Source organism: Varroa jacobsoni, unplaced genomic scaffold, assembly GCF_002532875.2.
Source record: "Varroa jacobsoni isolate VJ856 unplaced genomic scaffold, vjacob_1.0 scaffold_568, whole genome shotgun sequence".
Taxonomy (NCBI): Eukaryota; Metazoa; Arthropoda; class Arachnida; order Mesostigmata; family Varroidae; genus Varroa; species Varroa jacobsoni.
Window position 1 is genome coordinate 486,716 of NW_019213470.1, and position 21,770 is coordinate 508,485.

At 42.8% G+C, this 21,770-nt stretch overlaps 1 protein-coding gene across 1 annotated transcript in view; it reads right to left on the reverse strand.

The window, feature by feature from the left end:
• LOC111261555 (uncharacterized) overlaps positions 1-21,770 on the reverse strand; it is a 134,960-nt gene that overhangs the window by 111,132 nt on the left and 2,058 nt on the right. The gene's annotated exons all lie outside the window — the stretch shown is intronic.

Consider the following 21,770-nt stretch of genomic DNA (forward strand, 5'->3'; position numbering starts at 1 on the left):
TGCATTTCAGATAATAATGATTTCCTTTTCCCAGATCATATTATGGATATAATACATTTTAAGCTCGCTCGATGACAGCCGCTCAGGTACAAACGGCTGTGCCATTATGGTACAGGTACGATGTGATCGTCCTCGAAGCCAAAATAATCCTACGTTAATCGTTATTGGAGGCTGATCTGAACAGGTTCAACTCTTGTTTTGCCGGCATAACGCTTACGGGTATGTACGTCATAGCGGCTACCGTCACGTCTCGTCACGCTAAGCCATTCGATGAAACGAGAACCTGAATTGTGTCAATTTTATCTGTCGTGTTTTTCCGTACTCCCGGTAAAATGGTTGATGGACTGATTTAAAGTTGGCCGATCCGAAGTTACCATGGGTTAGTTTTTCAAGCAAATAATAATAAAAAACATTCTTAAAGGGTTCAGAGCTTTTTTTATTATTATTATTATGCTATTTAGCTAATGATGCAAATGCATACGTGTAACTTTATATGACTAGCTTTGAATACTTCCTGCAATTAGGTATTGCAGACTGCATGATTTGTTCGTTAGTTTACCCACCCAGCTCATGCTGCACGCGCAAGCTTACCGCATCCCCTAAGCGGTATGTTGTACAAGCCCCTAGAGATTACAGTCAGGAAAAGTGATCTTGATAAAGTTTGGATGGCTTGACCAGTGGTTAACCTACGGTTGAAATTCGTGTTTCGAAAGTTGTCAATGGCAGTAAATACGGCAGTGGAATAGCGGAATCGTTAACGCAAGCAGTGACCTGTTGGCAGTATATCCCTGCTCTATCGCTCGAACTGTGGCCAATAAAACCAGATCATGTGTGGAGTAGATGGATGTTTGCTGGATTCTTAAGAAGCACATGGAGTCAGTGAACGAAGATCCACCCGAAAGGCTGCTGTGGGAAGTTGCCTTCGTAGGTCAGCAGGACACGCTTCACCTAGCTACGTATAAATATAGGGTAACATCTTCACAGCCCAGATTAACATGACGTCGCAAAAGCAGTCTGTTCAACCGAGCCCTGGTCAGTCTGCCGTTACTGACTTTGTGTTCGGTAAAGGATTCGCGATGCAACGGCCTCAACAAAAAAAAAAAGCAGAAAAGCGTCAAACCAGGCTGATCAAATAACAGGACTCTAATAATTCAGACAGCATACACCGCGACAAATCCGTTTATCCAAATACAATTAACGCAGTAATACATTTTGACGAGAGCCTATTGACCAAGGCAGCGAATTTCCTATCAAAATTTGATGAGCTGACACGTCACGCAATAAACTCTCCGGTGTCCGTAATGAAGAAAGGAGAAAAAACCATTGAGTGTCCTGTGGTAATTGCTCACTAGTGCGTGAGGCTATAGTATGCAAACTGACAAGTAAATATGCTCAGAAGCTAGGAGAATGAGTGGGTAACCACCAAGGAAACAGCTTAAACGAGGCCAAATGTTCATGTTTGGGAAAATTCCGACTATGGTCTTCTCTCCGCAGAGTCAAAAAGGCGCCCAAAGGCCACACTAAAAACATCGCAAAGATGTCCATGACCGGACGATCTAAACGTTAATAAATTTCATACATTTCGCGGTACTTCTACGCAAATAATTAAACTTCTCGGTGTAGGTACTATGATATAAGAAAGAACTAACGATTTTGATTTTTTCATAAGACACTAGCTCGTTCGACCTAACTTACGGCCGCAATGTAATAAGTCGCAGATTAAATTGCTCACAGAGCATCTCTGTACGTATTTCTAATAGGAAGACTTGTTTATTTTTTTGCATTAAGACTCTTTGCGAATGATCCTGCGTCTGTTGATTGTGGACGCATATCTAAAGTACGTTTCCAGAGTGGTATCGACGTTCTTGCCGTGGCGACACGCGCTTTTCTGGTCAAACGTTGTACTTACAGATACAGCCTGTTAGTTGGTAATGCATAGAACCTCCTCCGACTCTGGACCTAGATTAGATGAGCGTTACAAATCACCACGATCACGGGATTATTAAAAATGTTTACTTGTGATACCATTAATCCAGATCGTTTTGGAAAAAAAGGTGTTTATATTCAATTGCTCTTCCCTATCAATGATACTCACGTAATTCTATGTGCTTGATAGTTTGGTTTCTTGATGAATACCAGGCTCACGCGTTTGAAGTTTGACGCCGACATATTTGTATAAATAAAACAATCACACTATTTGAGCTAGAATTATCGTATGTAGAAGTTTTTGTGTACGTAATTATAAATTGAGTGAAATTATTTTAGGGTGTCAGTTCGTGATGTGCAGCAGAACTGCGTCACTATGCTGTCAGCTTCAAGGACGCTGATAAGATAGTAATCAGCAGTATTGCGGTTTACTGAAAGACTATGCCCCTGTCGAAAGACCCTGCTTGCTTACTTATTGGTCGAACATGTATTTACAGCCACTAAATACTAACAAACATCGTATCCAAACAAATCGAATTGTGTACATGAGACGCTTCCACCAGTAGCGGCTGGGTCATTACTAAAATCGGGTTCGTGGATAAAATGGCAATGGCGGATATGCGTAGTCAGAGTTTATTGCTCTTTAATTGTTTCTCAAAAAAGATCTATTTAACTTGAAAAAATCTTTTGTTCTACTTAGCCGAAGAAATTCGAAGCGAAAGGAATATCGTAAATGCAGTTGATGAGCAAAAGCAATATGCACCAGATCCGATATCACAGTGGCCGCCTCCTGCGCTTAGTCATCCCGCCATTTTTCAAAAATAGTCAAACGTGCTCTCGAGCGACCTATCTGCAGTCTACACTGTTCAATCTAGTTAACGTGCTATTTATAGCAGGATCCAGAAACCGTCAATGCGCGCAATCATTACATATATACATACATACGTACAGATCTCCTAAGCTACAGAACCGTAGCACGGTGAAAACTACGTTTCTTTCGCTTACATGCATCTTTTTTTATACGCGCTCATCTTCGCTTGCCGCCGTTTCCTATACGTTTTTATATTACGACATGAGACGTTGCGGATGGCAAAGGTTAGGGGCGTCGGAGTGCAAGCACCCGTTATTCTTCAAGAAATAAGTTGACACCACCACGACTATGGGTCCGACCGAAGTGTCGGCTACAAAAGCTGGCGCCGATGCCGTGACGTCCTGTCGCTCGCCATCCGGGCCCGGTCATCGCTTATATCCTCACTTTTCTTCGTTCTTCGAGTCGTTCACGAAAACGCGAGGAAGCAGCGCGAAAGAGACAAGGCTGATGTCTATGCGCCAGCCGATGCGAGAGAATCTCTTGGCCTCCGCGTTTTCTAATCTCCACACTCTAGGGCCCGATATTTTAACATCCCGATGTTTGTATTGTCCGCTGGTGTGAAGACAATGCAGGGACTGCTGTTCTTGGGCAGGTGCGAGACTGCTGCACTGCTTAAAGGGTAGCAAAAAAGGTGGTAATGCACGAGACTGCCGGGCAAAAAGGAACACAGGGAATGGAAGGAAGACTCACTAAGGCGCGCGCGTGGCACGTGCATGGCGGTAGAATACACATCCGCGCTTTCTCCAACGTTTTACGCCCTACATGCATCCAAAACAGTACGGCTTTTCGTTCTTAACCTTAGCTTTTCCCTCGTCTTAACCCGTTTTATCGTGATAATCGAACACAGCGCTAGGACTAGAAAAACGACGAGCAGCCGCATGTGCTGTCCTTCCACAAGCAAAGAAGATGCAACACAGAGTCCGGAAACACAAGGGCAGGCCAGTGGCCGTTCGAAAAAAGTCAGTCGTAGTCAGGCGACGTGAAAGCGTCGGGCCGTGTCAAGGGATACGATCGAACATAGCAAACAGCCTACGTTGCAAGCCCGTTGCCACTATACGTTCAATCCGTGTTACCAACAAACATCTGGAAGAAAATTCAGGTGCCGAAGCGAAGGTTCAGTTAAGAGTGAACTGTTAAGGGAACGAAAACGAGACACAGAAGAGGCTGATGAGGCCAGATAAGAAGAAGAAGGAGTGTTGGCAAGATTGGTAGAAAAATCAGAAAGGCCGCCTTGTTCTAAGTCGTTTTCGACGTACAAGTCGTAGAGAAGACCGAATACGACGAGATGAGTTCAACGGACGTTGGGTACCAAACATCGAAGGACGTTGTGATCGCTCCCACTGTCGCGACTCTGCTTATGTAACATCTTAAGAACGTAACGAGTAAGGTCCAAAGAAACAGGACGGACAATGCTGAAAACTCTCGGTAATAATTTTCGATAGCGTTGATAATTAGGGACTCTGTTACGCAGGTCCTTCACCTGGTGATCTAGCGAATGTTACTGATTACGTCTCGTATGCTATAACTTTTCCAGATTTTTCTGATATACGAAGTATATTGAAAATGACTCAAGACATTTAAAAAAGGAAAGTGACTAGGCATCCAATCAAAAACACTTTTTATAATGAAGAATATATCACGTTATAAGCCTTAATCCTGTGATCCCTCACTGCTTGTTCAGCCAATGAGCTAAGCAGTACTTAATTTTCCGGTTACTCAATTATGAAACAGGTCAACTTAGCGTTGAATATGTATTTACTTCAGTCTTAAGCCCTACCCGAGCTAAGTTTTATCCTCTATATAATTATAATGAGTATAGTAGTGTCCAACTCGTCATCAGGATGTAAAGGGCAAATCGCTTATTCTCAGAGGAAGTTAAAAATTGTACGTTGGTATGGATAGATCCGAGAATATATTGATGTAAAATATAGGGCACATGTTTCCATCTGAAATAGAGCCGAGTCTCTGAGCCCCTCGTTTGTTCAATTAGAGAAGCGTATCGCTTATTCCCGTGATCTGCGAATAAAAAGCCGCGGTCAATAAGTGCTTCTATCTATCAGTTGTGTTCTCAAGTAAGTTCCATTGTCTATGATCCCTAGTTAGTACTTTGGAGGATGTGCAAGCCATATAGTTATCCGTAGTTTGTCCGGCTCAAGTTCGTAGAATGGGATCAAATCTGAACTGAAAAGCAGGGAACTTAATGGGCACAAGGTACTTTAGGCACATTAAGTTAAATACACTAGTTTTCTTACCACTGTGACAGCTCTGTTACTGTAAGCACAATTATAAGGCAGTAAAATTCTACCCTTGAGCAATTTTAATTAGCAATCATAGTATTGTAAATATCAGAAATGAATTCTACACTAGACATGATGTCTTTTTGTCGGACCATCAAATAACGGCCAAGTCTGTTTTTTTTGGATTTAATTGAACGAATCAAATTTTCTAGAAACCAAATTTCCTTTATCCTTTCCTTCAAAATCAGCCTTTCGAAACATTCTACTAACTAGTTGCACTTGCCTTTCGGCAAACCATAGAATATTTCTATTCGATTCTCTTTGGAGTATTTGCAAAGAAAAGAAAAAAAAAAAAAGAAAAAAAAGAGTCGCCATGTTTGCGTTTTAGAGAAACAACTAACATATTAATGACTGATCGATATCGATTTATTAAGTTATCAATTAATAACTTCATGTCGGTAATAGATTCAAGAAAATCTAGTTTGCTTTACAGTTATCGTTCTAAAGTTATTAGAAACAAAGACTGCAGCATCGTCAACGCTCTGCTAGGTGCGAAGCGGCTGAAAAGGCTAGCGTTGTCTAATGTAATATATTCTATAATAATAATACATAATAGATATATATAATAAAATATAATAATAATAATAATAATAATAAGGGGTATTGGTTACAATGTTAAGAACTATAGATAAGCGAAAAATTGTTTGGTTGCCGAAAGTTGTTGACTTTATAATGAACATCGTAAATGAAAGCATAATTATTAAATTTTAACTCAACACGTTCACAAATACAAGGCCGCATCAGTTTCGGTCCAATCGGACTCAAATCGGGAGTCTTCTGGTTTCAACTTCCCGGCATTATCGCCTACTTCATCTCGCAGATACAAATAATACATAACTTTATCGTATAGGCTTTAAATGTGGAGTAAAAATAATCGATTGAATATAATTTCTGCTTACAATCAGTAAAACACCTCGTATATGTTATTCCCATGAGGCCCTGAGAAAGCCAACAAACTATGAGACTTCGCTTCATTCACCTAATCTCTCTACAATTACATAGCTGACGATCTCATTGAGTTGGCAAACTTCAATCCCTTAAGAGGAAAAACTGGTTACGTCTAAATTGGTCAGGATCAGAGAAACATTTAACTTTCATAGTGATCCATCTAATCCTATTCTTTGCTTCCGTTGCAGCTCTTGCCCTGGCTGGAAAACGCTGCGAAGTTTGAGATTTAGAATATGTCATTCCATCGCTGCAGACAGTCAGATAAAATGACCTTCCACACATTATCTTTTATTTTTTCTCATACTCAATGGTCAGGCCATGGGAGTAACCGTTCCATCAAACCGACCTTCATTAACCAAAACACTAATGTTATGACACTGTGCATGTTTATACGGACCCATGTTGTGATCCGATTCCACTCGTGGCCGTGACTATTACGCTATTATTTCTTATCGAGTGGTAGCAACTGTCGTACTTTAATTATTGCGAACGCATTGGCTGTACGAGTCAGGCTAGCGGATAGGCCCCATACAAAAGATAACAGCACAACCCCGTCACTTTCGATAGTCTTCTGGCAGCTATTATCTCCGCCTCTTCATTTCCATTTCACCGTGGCCTATCCGTTATACTATGCTGCCCAATCATTCGTTAAGCTATCTTGACAAGCTTTAGAATACAGGCGTGAAAAAGGAAAGAAATGTGAAGGTGAATCAGAATAGGAGTGGTAAAAGAAGGCAAGCAGTTAGGAACACCCAACTAAGGAAATCCCGAAAACGTCGATAATGAAAAAATCGCAGCCGGTAAAGAAAGGATCATCAGACAGTGTTGGTCTCTGTGTATGACCGAACCCAACGGGTGGGGTAAAATGGATGAAGAAACGGATATAGGTGTGCGTGCTGGGGGGTATTTACAACGCGCGATCTTCTGTTGACAACTGCCGACTGTACATCGGAATGAAAAGGTAGCAGAAAGGCCGGTAAGCGAAGAACATCGTCATAACTATGTATGGCGGGTTGGTAGCCGAAAAGGGAGAAGAGGACGACAGAGAACGATACGATATACAACCCCAACAACTATGGGCTGCCGAAACCAGGAACCCCCTAGACAGGCAAGAGGAATGACGAGTGCCTCACGTGATTTGACAAAGACACACTGTAGGCAAATGGGTGAATCGAGAGGAAAAACCGAGAAAAAAGAAAAGGGAATTTAAGGAAGAGCAGCGACTAGAAGTTGCCTAGGAGAACAGAAAAAAACGACCATACTGAGGACTGCACATAAACGGGAAATACAAAGTTCCTCTTTGTTTTGCTTACCCGCTAATCCTCTACGAGTGACGGACGAATCAGGTGAGACAGCAGCCCCCGAAACCTAAGATAAGCAACCGACTGGAACAAGCAGGTCGTGCCGGTTTCAAACTTGGGCTTGCTTGCCGACAGCCTGCCTGAACTCTGTTCGTGCCTGCTTCTTAAAGTAAATAAGCGTTATGGAATTTGGCACCGTTGGGTCTGGCCTAGCCTGGCCAGCGATGGTACTTATTATGCTCAGCCAAATGTGCTGATGCTTCAATAGTGTACGCCTTTTCCACTGGGCTGTTTGGTGTCGGCTGGTCGTGAGGTGGAAAAGTAAATCGATAAATGTACGATTATCTCCTGCAAGCGTACATATTCGTATATAGTATAGAGTTTTCTTTTAGCATAGCGCACACTAAAATTCAACTAGCCATAATCTGATAGTGTTAAAACCTCTTATCGAGATATTATTATGTTTACTGAGAAATTGTTTAGTTTTATTGGCGTTATTGTATTTTATATATATATATATATATATATATTCTTTGCGCCAATACGCCCCTGTAACTACCAGAATACCTACTACTATTACCGGCAGTGCTGTCTGATCACCGATTTCGAGTTGACCTTGCATGAGATGTCGCTAACGGTTCGCAAATTGCATTTATTTTGTGAGTAACAAATGATTTACCTCGACAAGATATGTACAGCGTCCAAAGCGAAAGATGCCCATATCACACTTACCAGTTTGTTACAGGTTAACTTGAATCGTGCAGTCCGTGCATAGCGATATGTGTTCTATCGGGGCATATACTATTAATGTAATAGTCACACATAGATCGATATAGCAAATGCTCGTATTGGAATTATCACGTGCCAGTCTACTCGGCGCCATAATATTAAGTTGGATCAAATATATATATATCCAGAAATGTAAGTGACAGACTTTCTGGGACGTTCGAACAAAGAACTATTTTAAAATTTTATCTAATTAGCAGCAGCACCCTCTGGACCTGGATAATTTGGCACTCAACGAAAATAAATACACCATTTTCGTGCAGGAAACTCACCCGGTGATTTCAAACGTACCAGACTTAGATAAATTAATTGAGGTCTCTGTTCTATAAGGAGAAAGTAATAGTCTGTAAAGTTTAGATTGGCTGTAAGGGTTATGATCCATAATGTTTTTCAAACAATACTGGTTCCGATATAATACTGCATAGTGAGGTTGACTGTTACAAGAATATCGAGGCGATGACGTTTACCTGGCTGAAGAATAATCAGTGTATTTTTTTTAGTTACGTTGTTCCCTGCGGAAGCAATCCTTTTTTCGGCGTATTGCTACGCAGTATTAGTTAATTTGCCCATGTATGTATTTGTGTATCTGCGTTTATCTATCCGTGTGTTTTATTAACCCAGTGCGCTTAGCTGTGTCTTTGTAATCGGGCATGGTTACTCGTGCCTGAAACTGCTTTAAAAGCGGCGCTGATTTAAAAACTTGATACCCAGGCATTCGTTCAGCATTAACAAAAATGGCTGGCAGACATGCGCACTCGAGTCTTGCAGATTTAGACGCTCAAAAAATAATTTGTTAGCTGATGGTCAATGGTCTGCGACGAGCTAGGGGTAATGGGTCACACACTTACTACGCGACTTAAGCTTTGGGTTTCTAACTCTAGGCGATAGCGGACGGTGGTGGAAAATCGTAAATCCGAGGTCGTCGAGGAAACGTTCATTCAGTTCACACGTATCCAAACTACCACTGTTTCAGTTACGCATGGAGTCGATATGAATAATGCATGTGCTACTATCTTCGACACCACTAGCTACCATTTTCTATCTGAAGATCAAAGAATGTGTCGGTAGCGGTCGGACGATGAGTACTGTCGACACGTTCTTCACTTCTACTTCCCTTTTAGCTCCCAGCCTGTTTTCTTTGACCGTACAAGCTTTTGGGTTTGCCCAGAGCTTTAATTCGCTAAAAAAAGATGAACATTAGGTCAATACGCTGACCGACCACTACGGACCGTGAGGCTTCCATGCGGGCTATATATACTATTGCCTCGTACTAAAAGTTCTATGGAGGAACGTTAAAGGTTCTAACAGCTCAGTTCCACGAGAAATTTCGATGGTATATAATTTAATTAAAAGTGAATTTTTTTAGATGGTCTTTCTTTCTTTCTCTGTATTCAGTACAGCTCTATCCAGCTGTCTAACGTACAGTGCTAACGTTTCTGCAGCGTACAACTTCTGCCTCGCCACCACTGCCGTACCTTCGGTCACTGCTAACGCTCGACTAGAGAGGTAATCGTGCTTCGACTGTTGAGATGAAGGCCTTTACCGGAGTCGAGAGCAGCCAGCCTAGCTAGAACGACGTTCGGCCAAGTTTATATTGGATAAATGCTTCCAACATAGACATACAGGTACATCAACTGCAATCGCAAACGTAATGCAAATAGTGATATAATAATAGAGGCGCGCCGCTAGTTTTTCTTCAGCACACAACGACTATAAATAGTCGCTTTTGTTTGTACAGACGACAGGACCAAAGCTAACTACCGTGAGACTGACGTTGTTTCGTTTACTTACTCAATTCAGTTACTCAATCGAATAACGGTCTAACCGGTCATCCCAAAGATGATCGTCCGATATTTTGTTGGGGAATAGGTCAACAGCTGCGTCTTGCTATTATTTGATGTTTTCCGGCTATGTCAAGGAGAATAAAATAGAGACTAGTCTAGGTTGATTAACTGCACTAGCTCAAATTATCAAGGCATCTGTCATTCCCTGATGCCAGATAGAGTCTGCTGTCAAAGCGGGTCGATAAGGGGACCGGTTACGGATGCACCTGCCGACCACTAAACGCACCCAATGATTAAACGTTCGTCTTACACACCGAGACTAAATGGACATCTATTCCGCTATTGTCGCCTCACCCCATTAGCAGTATCCGATCGAAGGGTGGAGCTACTAAAGGTAAACCCATACAGTAGCGAACCTCAACGCATTCAATTTCCGCCTCTTTTCCTGTGTGCCAATAAGGCACCTAGCTAGCAAAGGTAAGTCAGTAATTGTACCAATGAGAGTTACTCGCTATTGGTAACCGCAACGATCGAAACACTCCGATATGCAGAAAACAACTCGACCTGGCATGATCTATCATTAAAAACTTCCTTGACATCGTTCCGTAAGAACAGGAGACACGGTACGGTTATTACGGGCGCGATTGAATGCCGACGAAACCGATGCAAAGAAGCTCAGAATGACGAAACGTTTAGCAAAAACACCTTTAAAAAAATACTAATCATCATCATATTGAAGGTACCCAAGTAAAGCAGGCATCTAATTTCGTTTGTGTACGCTTCTAACTGTCGCTTCCAGGGCAGCTACCATCTAGCATACGCGTCGAAAATACTGTGCGTTCTGCTGCATGTTCGATTAAAGTACACGATTAGGGTGCACGACGCTGTGTCTGTCCCCCAATAGAATCTGTAGTTGTAAGTAGGTAAGCCTGATGAAGCTCAGGGTAGGGGAAAGGATGGGCTCAAAAGTCGGTAGGTGGAATATTGTACATATACTGAATGTCTGTATTATCTGGCCGAAGATGTAGAGTCTCTTTGCTGTAATTAAGAAAGTTGTCGTCTTAAGAACACAACCATATCGTCATCATGGGCAGGGACCTTGAACTGCAGTTTGCGTTTTCACTTCAGTAATGTTATCTTCTCTCTACGCAAGTGATATGTTCGCTCCAAAATAAGGTTGCCAGCTGACGCTATAAACCTGCTCTTGCGTCGATAGGTGCCTCGCTAGCTGTATGTAAAGCACACGGTTCTTCCATCCCCTACAGGTACCACGCAACTTTTTACGTTAGTGTCCCTGAATTTTCTCTTCGGCTGTTGTTTCCTAAGCGATGACAACGACAGTGCCCGTAGCAAGTGCGCACGCCTTACCTTTACTAGTGGACGATCGAAACCATTTATTTGTCATCTCTCCTTCGTTTTCTCGTAAACTGTCGTTTGCTCTGAGCCTTATAGTATTCTGTGGTGCTCTGGGCCTTATAAAGTCGCTTACCTGATCTTTACACAAAAATATTTGGTACAGGCTTAGCCGTTTTAAGCCCATCCGTTTAGCTCCATTGAATAGGCTCTTATGCGAACTCCACGACTTCGGGCGGAGAGGGCAGATGAGGGGCCTCAAGTCTTGCTATATTATTTCCTAGCTTGGGCTTTGTGTGTTACTGACTGACTGGCGGCCTGGCGGATATTTAACGTGACCGCTGTAGAAAAGCATCTTTTCGCAGCGGTCACGCTGCATCACTCTATTCATTACCCCGTCTTATTTTACCCGACCACCAAGCAGGCTTCTTCCGCAGATGCCTCCCAGGACATACATAGCAAATGTATCTTTTTACGCGGACCGCAGTTCAACTCGGGTTTGGCTTGATCTTGCTTTTCACTATTGTCATTCTTTTTTTTTACAGATGTGTGCCGTCGGCCTTGTGTTCTGCACAGTATAGCCGAGTTGTTTTCTACTGTGCCTGATTCATTGATGGAGTCGAGCTGTTAATGCCATTGCAAACGGAGCAATCCTGGCGATTCTATAGAAGGCAAAGGGGTTCCAAGGAAAAGTGAACCGAGACGGTAAGTAAGACAAAGAAAGAGAGTGATACTGCGGGGTACAGAAATAGGAAAAATAGACAAAGGTTTAAGTTCACAATAGCAGCAGAAGTCGAGAGCCCAGTTACTCTTTGTAGGTAGTGTAATCTTTCATCTAGGCGGCTAGTCGAAACGTTCGTGCTGCCAATGGCGATAGCTATAGCGCACGCAATAGTAGGATTCTGGATAAAGAATAGATCGCGAACAAAGGCAAATGCTGCGCAGCGGTAGTGGACCTATTTGTATCTTCATGAGTTAGTGAAAGATCCGGGACGATCGGAAGCAGAAACAGACAGAGGGCTTAACGTCAGTTCTGTCAATAATCTAATAGTGTAAACTGAAAGGAGAAAAAAGAACTAGTCTTGACGACCAAACTCTAACTGACGACATGCAAAACCTTAGTGCCGAAACATCGTGAGCTAGAGAACATCTATTGAATTAGGAAAGAGTGAGCGACTGTGGGTAATGATCAGCGTCAAAAAAAAACAGGTGATCAGTTTTGGTCAACGTTAACAAGTGCATTTTCCCTTGAGAAAACGTAATAAAAATATTGCTTCCTCAAAGATCTTGTAGCATAAACTACCAAAAAGGTTTCCTTTTTTCTTTGTTGGACCACGTTGGCCTTTCCTGCTCTCAGCCATCGACTTTGAGCAACAAAACAACATGTATAACAAAGGTACAGACACAAAAGCGAAGTAGTGGCACAAGGTCGTCTAACGAGTCCGCTTGCGGGATTCAACAATATATGTAGATGGTGGGACCTTGAGAAATCCTATGAAATGGCATCTTTGTCAATACGGAATAAAAACGTGAGGCTTAAAAGGAAAGCAATCTAACTAGTAAATAGCGACGAAGGCATCTGCAAAAACCGGTCTCTGTCTAATAGCACTACCAAGGGATTGCTTAATACTGGGGGTTAAGACCAGCGACCACTGCCTTGAGGACGGTCTTGCTTCCATCACTAAGAAATCCTCTTGTGCTGCGCGTTTGTACAGAGAGAAAAACAAGGGGTTGCGGGCGACATCGGCTTGCTGGCTATCACTATCGTACTACACTGGCCGAAGAGGATCCGGAGGGTATCCACTTCTACCTACTTCTTATACGCTTCTAGTCATCTGTGGGTCAGCGCGGCTGCTGTTATGGCGTCCTCTTTGTTTTTGCTTACTCTAAATTTCGCTTCAAAATTTTCGACCATTTGCTCTTCGTCCCAAAAAATAATTTCGCAAAAATAAACTCAGTTCCAACAGCAGACCGACTGGACGAAGTCAGGGCTTGACTTTGACCTTTTGCTGGGGTATGGCTGCTGGTTAAAATGAGGCTAACCCTTCTGCGTTAGTCGAGAATGATTCGAGAAAAGAGAAGAGATTGCTTTACTGAAATCTAGTGAAGAGACAGTTATAATTGTCTATCTAAACGATGAAAAATGCCATCATTTTTGAAAGACCTCGGGTAGACGAGACGTGCTGGCTACTGCTAACGCTCGTCTATTGTATTGATAACGATAATTGTATTATTATTCTTCTAATACATTGAAATAACAACTGCCGGTTCCCGATAGCTCCATAAAGACTATACAGTTTTTATAGTAGTCTCGATAGTTGGAGATCGGAAGCAATATGCAGGAAATTAAAACAACGCACTACCCCAACCGGAAGTAGATCGTTCGGTTTTTTAATCGCTTTTGTTCAATAATAGACGGTCTCTCGTGTACTGTTATGCAGATCATTGTTTTGTCTACTTTCGTGCGTTCTTACGAACGAGAGTTTGCCACGCATCGTCCAACAGTCCTACTCACGCCTTCAAATCGATGCTATATTTACTTAAAGTTGTCTACGGTTTGCTCCAACTGAACCGGCGATCCTTACTAAGTACAGCAAATCTTTGCGCCCGATGCCTGACCCAAGCAATGGCAAATATTTTTGCTACACTGCCATACCTCTACGGAACCTCCACTGCGCAAGCGAAGAAAAGACACGAAATGCAGACGAGGCTGTCATCTCGATGCGGTAACCATCTTCTCGGTCTACAGGTTTCCTGGGTTAGCTAGCTAGCTAAAGCTGAATAAAGCAATAGAAACATATGTACGCTTTTATTTCATATACTATACGATTACCTGAATAGGGTGGCAATTACGTTGTTTCGAGTCAAATATATCTCGGGACGACACAGGGGAAGCTCCATAGATAATTATTTTGTGCCTTTGTAGTTTTAATATTTTCTATATGAGAATACAACAATAATTATTTAGAGTGGTACTGATGTGGTACGCGTTGACAAGTCAAATATTTACGATTCCATGTACACATATACTCAAACGGCTGCCGTCGTAGGCAATAAGACACTTTGACACCGCTTCATCTACGGCCATTTTGTGTCCTATCCATAGTACAGCTGTTCAAAGTTGGCAACGTAACCACTGTGTGAATAGAGTTGGCCACATGCACTTGGTAAAAACGTTTCCCGCACAGGAAGCGTGCTTTGTACCAAAAAATCTTCAGCAAAAGGATATGAGGAAAAATCGCATAAAATATAACTTATTGAAGAATAGCTTTCGACTTTTTGTATGGCCTCGTGAGCGTATCTAGCTGTGGGCATACAACCATGGATGTATGAGTCAAGAAAGCGTCACTAGATTTTTATAAGGTAGTGTATTCTGCGTAGCGACTACGCCGTCTGCCTTAAACAAGACCGAAGACGAGGAAGCCAGCAAACACGTCTCCAAAGACGAATTGCAGGTAATAACGTGAAGCACAAGGTGCAACAGCTGTTATATAGTGCGACAGCTTCTGTAACGTTTGTAATATTATGATCGGAAAATGCTAAGCTGCCGACACGACACCCCCGACGAGATCGCGTAGGACCCTTCTAGGTGCCGACGCTGGAATCTCTTTTTGTAAGTTTATTTTAGATGCACTTCACAGAACTGCATAATGCAGACGTGTTCAACGGAACTGCATTGCTATTAGACTCTAAGAGGCGCAGAAAATATGCCAGTTATGATTTTGTCCCATGGTGCGAATGAGCAGCGTGTCTGTTATCGGGAGTTTCCAGTATCATGTAACAGAAAAATAGAGAAGCATGGAAAAAACGCAGGGGAACGGCAACAAATACAAGGACGTACGGCTGTCTACATGTTGCTTTCCCATCGAAATGCAATGCTTTTTCTTCTACACATAAGGAACGAGTAGGATTTCATAGCATGGATGGGATATAAAAGGGTTTTCCTTCACTCGCAAAGAGTGAAGCCTTCTTCGTTCGGAAAAAAAGCTTTTTTCTCTTGAGCGATAGGTTCTTGAGAGTTTTTTTTCCCCTGTGGATAATTTCATTGTTACTATTACCGCTATTACTGCCACTATGAGTGGCCTCCATCTATTGTGACGATCCTCCTTTTACCCGAATAGAAGGCTCAGCCCTATCACGTGGCGGCAAAAGTAAAGAAAGAAACGTAAAGACGTCGCCTCTACTGTAGCTCCCGCTTGTACTCTATGGTTCCAAATCGTAACGGCCCCACCTTCGATTAGCTTCCGGAACTACTGATATAGACCCAAGTTTATAGTTACAAAAGAACAAATTTTTCCTCTTCCAGCTCTGCCTCTTCTACCCAGCTTCTGGGTATATGCTTTGCTAAGCCGGAAAGTCGGACAATCGCCGATCTACACATTGTCATTGCTACTGGCGGTCGTGAGGTAACAGCACTCAACCTAACTGGCTTGTATAAAATGGACCTTGCGGGTGTTCGGAAAAGTGCCCCAGCAGGGCAAAGATGAAAAAGGAAAAACACATAAATGAGAAATAGCAATCGCCAGACGAGGGATTTTTAAATCTACTTTAAAAAAACTAGTAGCCAAGGCTGAGACTTCTCTGTTTGTGCCCTGTAGAACTTCAAACCATCACGACGGCTGCGCTGATCGGCACGGATAACTCAAAATTTGCGTATGGCAGGAACATTGAACATGGAAGTTCAACGTGTGGAGAAAGAACCTTTAGACATGGATATTGCAGCACCTCATTGGTCCTATCTGTCACTTGGAAAAGTATCGTGTGTAAACACTGTAACGAACTACCTTTCTTCTTAGCTTTTAATTCTGTACTTGATTGAACGGACGCTGGTTAAATGAGCATCTGGTTTGCTAAGACGGGGACTATGCGCGACACTATTACCATAGAAATAGCAGGGACGAAAAAGCTCCGAAAAACAGGCAAGCGAAGTCAGAAGCCCCGATCAACGCTTTGTTTTTTCTTTGCTCTGTTTTCACTTTCTATGACGCCGTTTTTTTTCTATTCTCGTATATTAGGCACCCGCTTGTTATGCTGCTGCGCTGACCGGCCAAAACCGGCAGTGACCGGAAGCTGGTGGCCTGTTGGGCAACGCTGAAAAAGTCAGCCAGGTCCGACTAGCCCGTCGAGAAAAAGGAATAACGTTTTTCGGCTATTCCACCATGTCGGTCGGATGTCGCGTTGCTGCCTGACGGCGACGATGCCAAGAGAAGAGGTTCAAGGATATCGAGAAGGCTAATAGCAAAATAACCACTAGTAGGTGCGCAGTTCTTCCTGTACCTAAATTTGCCCGTATCGTGTGGCTGCCCCACTAGGAAACCTGCCACACATTTATAGTATACAGGTACGCTGGTAGGCAATAAACATGAGCCGCGCCAAATTTGCGGAAATAGTTGCAGTTTTAGATAAGGGCATAGCTGTCTGTTTCACCCTATCAGTTTTGTTTTCTAAAAGTCTGGGTAATATATATTCTCTAGAATGAATAATTTTGCTCAGGCATTTTTTCCAGTCACTGATAAAAAGATATTCGGGTTATATTGTACAATGACCCATTGTAATGAATAGCAAACATGTGCTATTCACCTGCAAGGTACTATGTAAACACTAAATACAATAGCGTTCGATCTCTCTATCAGCCAAGGCTAGAAAAATTGACATTTATAACTAGGTGCGTACACATCGATCAATATATACTAGACGACAGAAAGCAGCGAGCAAGAACGTCTGTCTATATGATCATTCATTGCTGATAAATGCATTTATTCATTTATGTCAATGCAGCCGAAATACTGTTTGAAAATGTTTTATTTTGCCAAAACGATTACTCTGAGAGTACGGTGCCAGTACCGTGCACGTCAGGTCTCAGACCTTCGGTCCGACCTTTCAGGCCTCTTTTATCCTTCTTTATAATAAAGTTTCAAATAAGTGGATCTATGCTCATAAGGCTCTTCAAGAAGAAGCAGCTACTGCTAAACTAGCTAATACTGAGAACATATTAAAGAATTCTAGCTTCTTATTTGTCACAATAACTGGAGCCGCTGTACGGTATTACTTGACGTGCACTGCACGGAGACGTCAGTATTCGGTCCTATATAATTTAGCCACGCCAGCAGCTTTTTTATGTTTCCCACTTTAGCAAAGGGGTAGTTAGCATACCATTACAATATTGCGTGGAAAATCGTCTTATCTACTGATCAAATATTTCATTTTTAGATCATGCAGACAGCCGAAGGAGATCGCCTAAATGACGAAGCATGTTTCACAAACGTGTGCAGTTTGAGACCGACATATTGGAAGTGGCTGAGCTCATAGTTCATACACGCAAATAGATCACCTTCCGATAGTAGTTCCAGTTGTCCAGCGACCTGCAAGAGTAATCAGATCACCTTGTCCTAAGGACCTCAGATCACATACAACGATTATGCGCGATATAACAAACAAAGACTAATATATTGATACGTACGCACGCTCCAAAGCAACTTAGGTCTAGATATCTATCTACGTCGTAATCGCTGCCGATTTCCCCTCCATATCTTCAAAAAGAGACATTCAAAGACATGCAACTGAACCATTTGTCGGCGAGCGTGACCTCCAATTCACCAGTGCTCTAAATAGAAAAATGCCGCCATCGTGGATAAAGCTGGACCAGCGGCCTTTGCAACGTACGTGTAATGAACGGATAGACAGACGGACGCCTCGACGTACGAGATCTCAATTCACGCTATCCCTTTTTCCGAATAAGAGAGGACCTTCTCTGTACTAAAATTCCATAAATGGGGCACTGACAACTGGGTGCGGACTATGACGTCGGGTGCTGCCGGCTGGCCTGTTGGGCCTGCTTAGCCCTGCTACGTTGTAGCATTATGTCAAACGATTATTCTTCATGAAAAAGAGAGAATACTCGAGGCAGGTTTAAAGGCCCGAAAGCCTGCAGGCCTGTGAAGTCAGTGTCATCGTGGGTAATGAGGCTCAGAAAAGCGCAAAACGTTTCCTTGATTGAAGAAGTTCATCCGGAACACAAATTACTTCGGATTCGTAAAACATACTAGGTCCAGCCACTTAATTATACTTCGTGCAGATGCATTTCTTTATCCGTTAAAGCCACCACTTTCTTACCGCCCTGTTACCTGTTCTATTCTTGAGCATTAAAGCCTGCTGAAAATAGCTGTGTTACTGCAGATCTCGTCTGTGTCTGATCACTGCCAGCTTTTGATGGTCCTACCTTGTCCTCTCTTTTGTCCACAATGTAACGCGCACGTTTCACGGTCAGCGTTACCTTCGTAGAAAAATAAACAGGCGGTTCGTCTGTTGCAACCTGTTCGGATCTTTATTGGCGGGTATATTTGCCCATCGAGCAGTAGAGAGCAGCAGGACTAAAGGAGCACCAGAGCTGAATAGACTGGCATTCCAATGCGTAAAAAGGCGATCGTCGTCTCGTTTAGGGTGGCAAAAATGTTATGTTTCATTATTATGACGATGTTGCCAGTGGCGAAGTTTCCAAAAACGATGTCACTGCTGAAAGCACAGTGAACCACCAACGTCCGGCCTTTTATAATTCACAAAGCACGATGATAAGGAATATCAGATTGTGGACCAAAAATTTTTTCTCTTCGATTACGAGGGTGCGCGTGACTAGTCTGAGAAGCAGGATTAGCAGCGGCGTTAAGCTTACTATGCCAAAACGTTAGACAGCAGTTTTGAAGAGGTAGTTGTAAACCAGTTAAAATGAAGCGGCAACGTTCTCGTCCACTAAACTAATCTGACTCCGACGAGTAGAATCCGACAGTGAAAATGAAGACTCCCATTGATAGTTAGTGCTGCCGCAAGTTTTACCAATGTTGCTACTGGTTATGCTGCGAGACGATACAGAATGATCAACCTCTCTGCAGCTCTCAATTCTTGTTATGCCTTTCTCTCCTTCTTGCTAGACCGCAATCAGAGCACCGTCTGCTCCGCGAGCGGGCGTTGCTTCCTGCTTTGTATGCTCGATGCCGCTCGGCATGCTCTATTTCTCGACGACCTTGTGCAGATTATGGCCCGGTTAATGGTACGGCTGGCACAAGCAAGCAACCCATATACTTAGCCCTTGTCATCTCTAATACCGCTTAGCGAGTCACAGACAAAACCAGGCTTTAGGATTGAACGTGACGAATGAAATTCATGATTTGCTGGGAAACTAAAACAAGTTTGTCTTGAAAGAAGAGCAAACTCTCTACATCGCACACCTGTGTACAGCGGCTTGAGGAGATGGGGCAAATGTTTGGATCAAATCTTCGACGCTATTATATTCATGACGACGCCTCAAAATTGATGTCGTACAAACACAAATATTAGGCCTAAACTTCTCTTTTCGACGTGTTCAAGAAAGCTTATTGATTTACCGCTCGAGAAGGTGTTACGGAAGCTGACAGACCCAAAAAAAGCTGTCTCGAGTGTGATCTGGTGTATAATGTACTAAGCGTAGTCTGATGTATCAACGCTATTCGATTTATCAACCTTCTGAATCAATAAGCACTAGAACAATTCTTGTGTATACCTAATATTACCTTCGGCTTACAGGACGTTTAGTAAATTTGCGTCTTATAAATATTTCTTCTCCGTATGTACCTAAGCTACTACGAGCGTCACGCTTTAATATCTCAAGTCGAACAGCATTACGTAGTTCAATTGGATAAGACTGAATTAGAGCTATAATGACCAAACGCTATCCCAAATAAAAAATATCTTATGCCCGATTTTTTTAACCGAATCAAAGAGTGTTCAGCTGCCCGTACCTCGTGTCACGTGAGATAAGACTTCATCACTTCCCAGTCATCGTTTTGAACGGAAGCTATCACTCGGATACTCGCTCCTAGGCTGACGCTGAGGCGCCTTGAGGCCTTCTCTAAACTGAAACTGTGTTAGCTACCTTAATGCAGGTACAAGCAACGCCATCAAATAGTCGCAAGTTGAAAGGCCGACAAAAGATTCACGCGGCTACAAGAAAATGTTGCCGACGAGATTTCAGAGGCGATAGCTGCCGCTGCTGTTTTTGCCCCAGCGCTTTTCCATTACTCGAATTAATGAACCGCTACCTCTGTTATTGCTGCAGCAGTTTTATAATAGTAGCAATACTAGTCGGACTAGGCTTTGACAGCGAACACCGCTTGGTGTCGCTAGTAGTCTTGGTAACCAGTCCAGGCCACCGAGTTTTATCGCGAAGTCCAGATAAATAGCAGGGCCGTGTGAGCCATCAACAGGAATCGAGAAGGGGAGAGCAAACGGGGAGAGTGCAAAAACGGACTCTGGGTTCAGTTCTAGCCGATCGGGATAAATCAGGTTGCAAGCACGAAAGCCTTCAAGAGGTCGACGCGCGCATGGATTCGCTTCGTCGCGCGCGTTTCCGATACTGGCCTCTTGCTGTAACAGCAGCAGCTGTACCATCAGTTCGCATGAAGCCACTGAGCCACCCTGTTGGCTGAACGATTGATTTAGCAAAGAGCCAGGTAGAATTCATCTAGAAATGACGCTGTACACTTTTTACTAACGTGTTGGAGCATCGTCAGCGATCAACGATGCCGACGAGGGCAAGATGAAATAGGCGAGGTCGAAGCTACATTTACAGTAACCGCGAATGCTGTCGATGAAGGTTGAAATATTAAGCGTGTTGGCTGGCTTTGGGCGTACGCGGGTTAAGGCAAGCGTTTCTTATTCTGCTATAACAAAGAGGGAAAAAGACTGGCAAGGGAAAACAAAAACGAGAAGAAGATGCAAATAACACATTTAAGTGGATCATCTTTGAACGGATTGAACGATAGGTGCAACATTTAGAATCTTATTTTCAAAATACAAGCTTTGCTGTGCTGGTCCATGTTAAGTGCTATTTGTATACACCTTTCTGTGAGCGTAATTTAGCTAAATGACATAATTATGCTCGTGAAACAATGGATTCCACCATACGATTAATCATAGTATTACATAACGTGGTAAAATACTGGCTTTTTAAAAATAAAAAATCGCAAAATAAAACGCTAAAATCTGCTTGGCATAGCCCTCCCGTTAAGCACAAAAAGACTCCTGATTAGGCGTGCTATGAATATATGTACCGCTACCTTTTCTATCTGCGTCCTTATGACATTTCACCATTGTGAATTACTAATCATAAAATAATCCAGCAGTCACCAGCTTACCAACTTGCCCAATGGGCCGTTAGCCAGCGTACGGGGTTGCTGGACATCCCCCTTATTTGTGGGCCAGGACCTTCTGAAACGATGGTTTCTCCGAAGGGGTTGTGAGGTCGTACACATTAGCATAATTAACCTTGATAAGGGTTGCTCGTTCAGAGGAAACGGTTCAAGCGCATTTCAATGGTTCGTCTGTGTACAATCTGTGGGTTGATAGACGAATTGACGCACTCGCACTCGTCCCGGATGCGTTCACATGCTATTCTATGGCAAAGCGTCGTCGTACAGAGATCCCCACGCGACTCGGTGATTGTGTTTCTATCAGTAGACTTCTCTAATAAAAA